Below are 7,798 nucleotides of genomic sequence, written 5' to 3' on the forward strand. Positions count from 1 at the left end.
GGAAGATAGCGAGCCTTAAATAGGTTCGTATCAGAAACAGCGACAAGTGTCTCCTTTCTTTAGAACGCTAAGGAGATCTTTTGAGTGGATGGACGAATGCCAAAGGGCATTTGAAGAGTTGAAGGCATATCTCTCTGCCCGCCATTACTTAGCCGTCTACGCCGGGGGAGGAATTATTCTTTGTATCTTCTTGTTTCACGGCGGCGGTAAGTGCGGCTCTCGTTAGAGAGGAAGGGAAGGTCCGAAGCCGAGTGTACTTTGTAAGCCGGGCGCTACGAGCGGCGGGGAGAGGTACCCACGGATAGAAACTCGCCTTCGCACTTGTAGCTGCGGCTCGGCGAAGCCGTATTTTCAAGCACACTATAACAATGCGACGGATCAGCCATTGCGGAGAGCAATGAACAATCCTGAAACCGCCGGACGAATGGCTTTGTGGGCTATCGAGCTAAGCGAGTACGATATCCAATACCGGCCACGAACGACGCTGTGAAAGGACAAATATTGGCGAGACTTCATTGCGGAATTCACTACACGCTGAGGAGCGAGGGGCGGAAGAGACGCCTACATGGAGAATTCACATAGACGGATCCTCCAATAAGCATGCGGGAGGAGTCGGAGTTGTACTCCATACCCCGGAAGGAGATAAGATTGAATGTATGATCCGTCTGGAGTTCCCTACTACGAATAATGAAGCGAAGTATGAGGCCCTGGTGGCGGGATGGGAGCTTGCGATAGCGGCGCAGGGCCGGGGAAGGCAATGGTCTACTCCGATTCCCAAATCGTAGCTAGCCAAGTTAATGGGAGTTATGATTGTAGGAATGAACGAATGAGAAGGTACCTTGGAGAAGTGAAGGGTCGAACGAGTGCCCTCCAATTCACGATAACTCAGATCCCAAGAGAAGAGAATCAAGAAGCGGATCGACTCGCAAAGGCTGCTTCGGCCGAACCTATGGTCGTCCCAGAGCAGGTATTGTCCTTCGTCCAATATTCATCGTTACTAGATAACGTTCAGGTGCAGGAATTAACCACTAAAGATGATTGGACGGTTCCAATTGTGGCGTACCTCAAGGACGGCAAGCTTCCAGACGGGAAGGAAGAAGCAAGGAAATTGAAGGTTAGGGGCTGCCCGATTCATGCGATCGAGGCATCCTCTACAAAGAGGATTCTCCCGAGGCCTTATCTAAGATGCTGAGGCCATGACGGAAACGAGACTACGTAATGAGGGAAGTTCATGAAGGGATGCTGTGGAAACCACTCGGGGATCAAGATCTGCGGTACCTGAAGCTACTCGAAGCGGGGTATTATTGGCCAACAATGCGAAGGATGCCCGCATGTACGTAAGAGCTGCGATAAGTGTCAACGGTTCGGCAATCTTATCGGGCGACCAACGGAGGAACTCACACCCATGACGGCCCCATGGCCATTCGCACGATGGGGTTAGACATCATGGGTCCATTTCCAATAGCGGCAAGACAAGCTGAAGTTCTTGGTGGTTGGTATCGACTACTTCACCAAGTGGGTGGAAGCAGAAGCTCTTGCTACTATCACGGAGAAAAATATTCGCAACTTTGTATGGAGAAATATTATTTGCCGATATGGGATCCCGAGGGTGCTCGTGTCAGACAACGGGAAGCAATTCGACAACGATGCGTTCCGAGATTTTTGTTCTCAGCTGGGAATCAAGAATCACTACTCGTCGCCCGCTCATCCACAGGCCAACGGACAAGTTGAAGTCACGAACCGGTCCTTGTTAAAGATCATCAAGACCCGGCTCGAGGGGGCAAAGGGCATATGGCTGGACGAACTACCAAGTGTCCTATGGACGTACAGAACAACGGCAAGGACGCCAACGGGAGAGACACCGTTTCGATTGGCGTTTGGTGCTGAAGCCCTCATACCGGCAGAAGTAGGGTTGACGAGCTACCGCGTGGAAAGTTATGACAAGAGTAAGAATGCTGAAGCACTACGTCTAGAGCTTGACCTTGTTGATGAAGTTAGGGCAACAGCGGCCGAAAGACTGGCGCGGTACCAGGACATGATGGCAAAACATTACAACTCTAAGGTTCGGCACCGGGACTTCAAAGTTGGAGATCTAGTGTTACGAAAAGTGCTTGGCGCTACGAAAGATGCATCCACAGGAAAGGCGGGTCCCCGGCGGGAAGGCCGTACCGAATCATCTCATGGCGCAGGAAAGGAACGTACTACTTGGAGACATTAGACGGAAAGAAGTTAGGCCATCCCTGGAACACGGAGCACCTGAAGAAGTACTACCAATAGTGCAGCAGTCACAATACCTACTGCCTTACTTTTCAGTTTAATTTTAGACAGTTATGGCTTTTACTTTTTAGAGCTCAGTTTTTCTTTTTCATGAACAATTTGGTTTGTTGAACTTATGAGAGGAATTTTTTAAATGCGTGCTGATGAAAGTCTACAATGAAATCAAAAACAATGAAACCTACAAGTCCACAAAGTGGACGGATCACCCAAAGGGTGAGAAACCTACAAGTCCACAAAGTGGACGGATCACCCAAAGGGTAAAAAACCTACAAGTCCACAAAGTGGACGGATCACCCAAAGGGTGAAAAACCTACAAGTCCACAAAGTGGACGGATCACCCAAAGGGTGAGAAACCTACGAATCCACAAAGTGGACGGATCGCCCAAAGGGTGAGAAACTTAAAATTCCACAAAGTGGACGGATCACCCAAAGGGTGAGAAACCTACGAATCCACAAAGTGGACGGATCGCCCAAAGGGTAAAAACCTAGTCCACAAAGTGGACGGATCATCCCATGAATGAATATCTACATGGTGGACGGTTAGCAAAATTACATTTGAAAGTCTATTCACAAAGTGGACGGGTTAATTGAATACACGACGGATAATGAGCAAGCAACATGCAATAAAAAGACTTGATAAGTCAAGTTTAATAATTACAAATGACGGTTTAAAGTTCTCTTACAACGGTAAAAACTTTTACAAAAAAGCAAGTATCCTATTCATTCTTTGGAGAGCTCTCGACCAATGGACCGTCATTTGGCTGACTAGGAGGAGGAACTTCGCCTTCGTCGAGTGGAACGATGACGCAAACACTTCGTCTGTACTTTCTGAACGGACCGATTGTGCAAGTGTTTGCCCTTGAGCATCAATGGATATATGGGATACGTCCAGGTCAGGGTACGATGACTTCACCTGACGGATGGCGTCATCGAACCCGTCGGCAAAGGAGCCCCCCAGCTCCGTCAAAAGGACTTCAGAATCACGATATTCATGAATGGCTATCTCCTTTGCGCTTTGAAGCTTGGACGTTGTCTCCGTCAGCTGTTTCTCCTTGTCATTTAGGATCTCACGAAGATGCCCGTTCTCCTTTTCCACCTCCTGCGACTGCTCAGAGCATTTAAGCTTTTACGTCCATGTTGATCTTGTAGGTCTTCGGCTCGTGCGGCTGCGTCCTCATCGTGCGGCTTTTCTTTCTCAGACGATCCATGGATGTCTCATGATTGAGACAACGGCCATGGAGTCCTTTCATCATCACCATGGCCTGGAAGCGAAATACAACGTTATGACGGATGTAAAAAAAAAACCTAGCAACAATACCAGACGGATTTGAAATTACCTGTGCAAGGGAGAAAAGACCCGTCTCACCCATCGCCTCCGTTGAATGGTTGCCTAGGTCTGCGTAGTCGTCGGCTGTCAGCATAGACAACATCTTCTCGAGGGCATAGCTTGAATCCTCCCGGAAGAGAACGGGTGGTTTCTCCCGGAGGCTGCTGGGCCTTTCATCAAGCCTTTGCCCTTTCCATGCTTGACGCCCATCTTCTCTGCCTCCAGGGCCACGACGGGTTCAGTGGAAGTCTTTTGCTTCTTGGGAGGACGGTCCATTTTCTCAACTTGAGTCTGTTTTGACGGTACAGGTGGGACCATCCCCTTTGTTTGACCCCCTCTTGCTTTTTCTTCGCCGCCTGTTGCTTAATAAATGCTCTCCTCCTGGCGGCGTCCATCTCTGCAAATCAAAGACGGATGATAAAGGAAAGGTAAAAACAAGAGAAAAATGAAAGACGGGTATAGCTTTGATGAACTTACGTTTTCGAATCCTGTTATCGTATTGACGGGCAGCGGATGTAGGTTCGGGTCCGTCACAATACCAGTGAAGCGTATCGAGTGTGACGAGTTGAGCCCAAGTCCTCTCTTGCAGTTTTGTTTTGTTAAAAAAATTTTCCAGAAAATTCCACTGCTCCAAATCAACCTGAGGACGGTCCCGAGCTGCAATAAAGGACGGTTAGGCCTTTCAAAAAAAAAAAAAAAATTTTAACTTCAAATACTGGACGGAAGCAAAAGGAATACACCTACCCGACGGAGGCATTATGCCCCATGTTGTGTCAACGGGCATGTTAGTTACATCTCCTGGACGACACATCCATTCGTCCCCTTCCAAAAAGAAGTAACGACTCTTCCAGTCTGCATCGAGTACGGAGTGTCAGCGACGAGCCTCGATAAAGGACTTCTAGCTGCAAAGCTATACATCCCCTTGGACTTGACAATCTGTTGGACGGTAACAATGGAAAAATTCTTCCACCGTCGACCTTCGGGAACCGTCGGACATTGCCACAAAACCTCGGCCCCGATGAACACTACTCCGGGCATTGGGGGAGATTTGGGTGACGGACAGACCAAGGTATTGAAGAAGTCGACGGTGAAGAGAACTTAATGGAAATCTGAGCCCCGCCTTTAAAGCTTGCTCGTAGATCCCAACACCGTCTACTCCCTTATAGTAGCATTTCTCGAATTTTTTGGGAAGATGTAGACGGATGTTATCTGGTATTTGGTACTTGGTCCTAAGTGTGTTGAGTTGAGATTCAGTCATGGACGACCTAAAATCATTTACCGTCCGAGAGGCGGCATGACGAACTCCACTAAGGCCATCCGGGCCAATTGCGGCGGACGGGGGATCCACACCGTCCAAGCCACTGCTGGACGACTCTGAACTCTCCGTCTCTAGACCACCGTCAAGGGAAGAAGAGGTACTTGACGGATTCCTCTCTTCACTTGAAGTGTCAGGATCTCTTGGACCTGACGGAAACTTTTTATCGTAGCCCGCCCCCTCGCGGACAAACGACTGGTTACTTGACGCACTAGACATTACCTACATTTATGACGGTATAACCTAAGACACCGACGGTTCTAAAGAAAGTGCATATACTTAAAACAATGAAATTCAAAGAAAGACGGAGAAACGTTTGGAATACATACCGGATCTGCTGAACGACAAGAAGGCACTATAATTGTGACGGTTGCGCTCTGCTCACAAGTTTTTGACAAGAAGAAGAAATGAAGGGAGGAATATCTGGCCTTTTATAGAACAAAGGGCACGGAATACGAAGCGACGCCTCGATTTTGGGAAATAGCCAATCCACGAGGGCCACGTGCTCTTCGTCAAAAATACAGGCCACGTGTCATCCGTCGTGGTATACCAAGCCCGTTCCCATTTAATACATTGTCTTCAGTCATTCCATGGATCCGTCAGATTATAAGGACGGATCCAAGGACTGAAGGGGGCAACTGAAGGGGATAAAAATAGTAAATAGACGGAGATAATGAGGACGGACACTGTAAGTGGCGCGACTATGACGGTTAACTTTTGCTGAGTATCTGTCATAGGTGAATTGATTGTAGGTTCCAGGTGGCATGTAATTTGATATGCACCAGATGAACTTTTGCTTTATCCTCACGCAAACGTGCACACTTGGACTTCTTGCGACACACGTTTGAGAAGACTCCTATATGGAAATAAGCTTGAGAAGGAAGTTGTATCCTAAAAGAAAGGTAATTCCGCTCAATATAAATACCTCAGAAACCCTAAATATGATGGTACGCACAATATTCTTAACTCTGGCACTCTAGGGTTAAAGGAACAAGATTCTAACTTGACCTTCAGAGGGTATTCGGCCGACACCACACCGGTGCTCTCTCCTAGGTCCTTTGTTTTCTTTTTGCAGGTATTGCTTTCGTTCGAGTAGCGCTTGCAACTCACTGGTGATATTTTCGGCATCATCAGTATGTAATAATACAGATTTGTATTATTACATTTGTTTTGTATATTAATCGTACAACTTATTCTGTATTGCAAGTATCAATTTATGATATGTATACAGTTGTACTTTTGTTATATGTGGAGACATTTGATGGAGATAATGTTAATGGCCAAGTTGATGGAGATTGTAAGTTCTGTTGTTATATAGTGCGTGTATGTGTGTGTGTATATATATATATATTATATTATATTTATTTATCTATATACACTTTGCCAGCAATTGATAGTTAGGGTTATTGGTGTTTTTGAAACAAATTGAGGGTAGATTTTTTTTTATTTTTTAATTCCTGGTAGATTAGTATTGGAATCTTAAAATCTATTGAGTTTGTCTCTTGTTCAGATAAGATTGGAGTCTATTCAGAAATCCCCTGTAAGCTTGAAATCTACTGTTGCAATACTAATGAGTTTCACATGTAACGATATATACCAATTCAGAAATCAAAGGTATTACAATCAATTTTTGTGAGCCATCAGTTCTGCTTACCAACAAAAAATCACCATAAAACAAAATTGTATTACATCAAGTTTGTGAACCAATTATGGTTCCCACAAAAAAATTACCATAACGTTAATGGTATTTTCAATCACACTAATTTCTATTGTGACAAAAATAATAGTCACCATAATCAATTAAGGGGATTATAACTTCCGTAACAACTTAAGTCCTACGATGGACGCATCCCACATATCGATACTATGATATTGTTCCGAACCACTTTCATCTCAGGTTCGTCCAAGGAAAAGATCACATGTGTCATTTCATCGTAATGACCTCCCTCGCTACTTCCGTATGTGCCCAATGCACCCACATCCAAGGTCACTATTTTCATGTGCTCTAATAAAATTGTGAAGCGCCATTGTAGCAACAATGATGCGCTCTTGAGTGCGTATATGAAAGTGGTGTGCTGTCGCAGGCAACCAGAAATAAAACCTATACTCCTAAAAATATATATAGTAGTGCAAGTAAGGATTGTTCCCACGGAGAGTATCTAGCCTAGTTTTAAGCTACGTGAACAAGGAGGGGGTGTTTAAGTATAATGAAAACAATTTTAAGAAAAAAAAAAAACAACCAAGGAACAATTCAAATTAAAGTATCAAATTTAATCAAAACAAACCTTGGTCTAAGTAAACATCCACCATTGGAATTTTACAACTGATCCTCGGTGTAAGTATATATCAATTCACACTTTGAATACTCACCATTGGAACTATTTTCTTATTTCTCCTTAGTCGCAATTAATTAGAAAACAAGTGATCTGATTAACCCTAACTACTAAACAACCCAAGACAAGCGCTAAAGGTTTAATTTAGTAGCAGCCTTAAGAACTAGAGAGATCAATGAAGCTAAACAACACAAACACAAGTGCATGCATTTAATTTAGTCGAGCATTCTTCCTAAGATCTAATAATTTTTGACGCAGTAAATCATTAAATCTTGGTTGCTTCACAAATTAGAGGGATCAAACAATTACGGATTTGATATCTAACATAGCAGTAGATTGCAACGAACAATAAACTAGTAGGCCTCCTAGTAATTAAACAAGACAATCATGAAAATAGGCACAGAAGAACATCCGATACTCAAAGCATAAAATTGAACAGTAAAAACAAATTAGATCTTACAGTTTTATTGATTCCGAGGCTTCAGTTTCCTTCAACCAAGTATAAAAGTTTTAGCCACACAGGGTCATGATAGAAACTCAAAGGAG

This window comes from Castanea sativa, chromosome 11, assembly GCF_040712315.1.
Source record: "Castanea sativa cultivar Marrone di Chiusa Pesio chromosome 11, ASM4071231v1".
In the NCBI taxonomy this organism is placed as follows: Eukaryota; Viridiplantae; Streptophyta; class Magnoliopsida; order Fagales; family Fagaceae; genus Castanea; species Castanea sativa.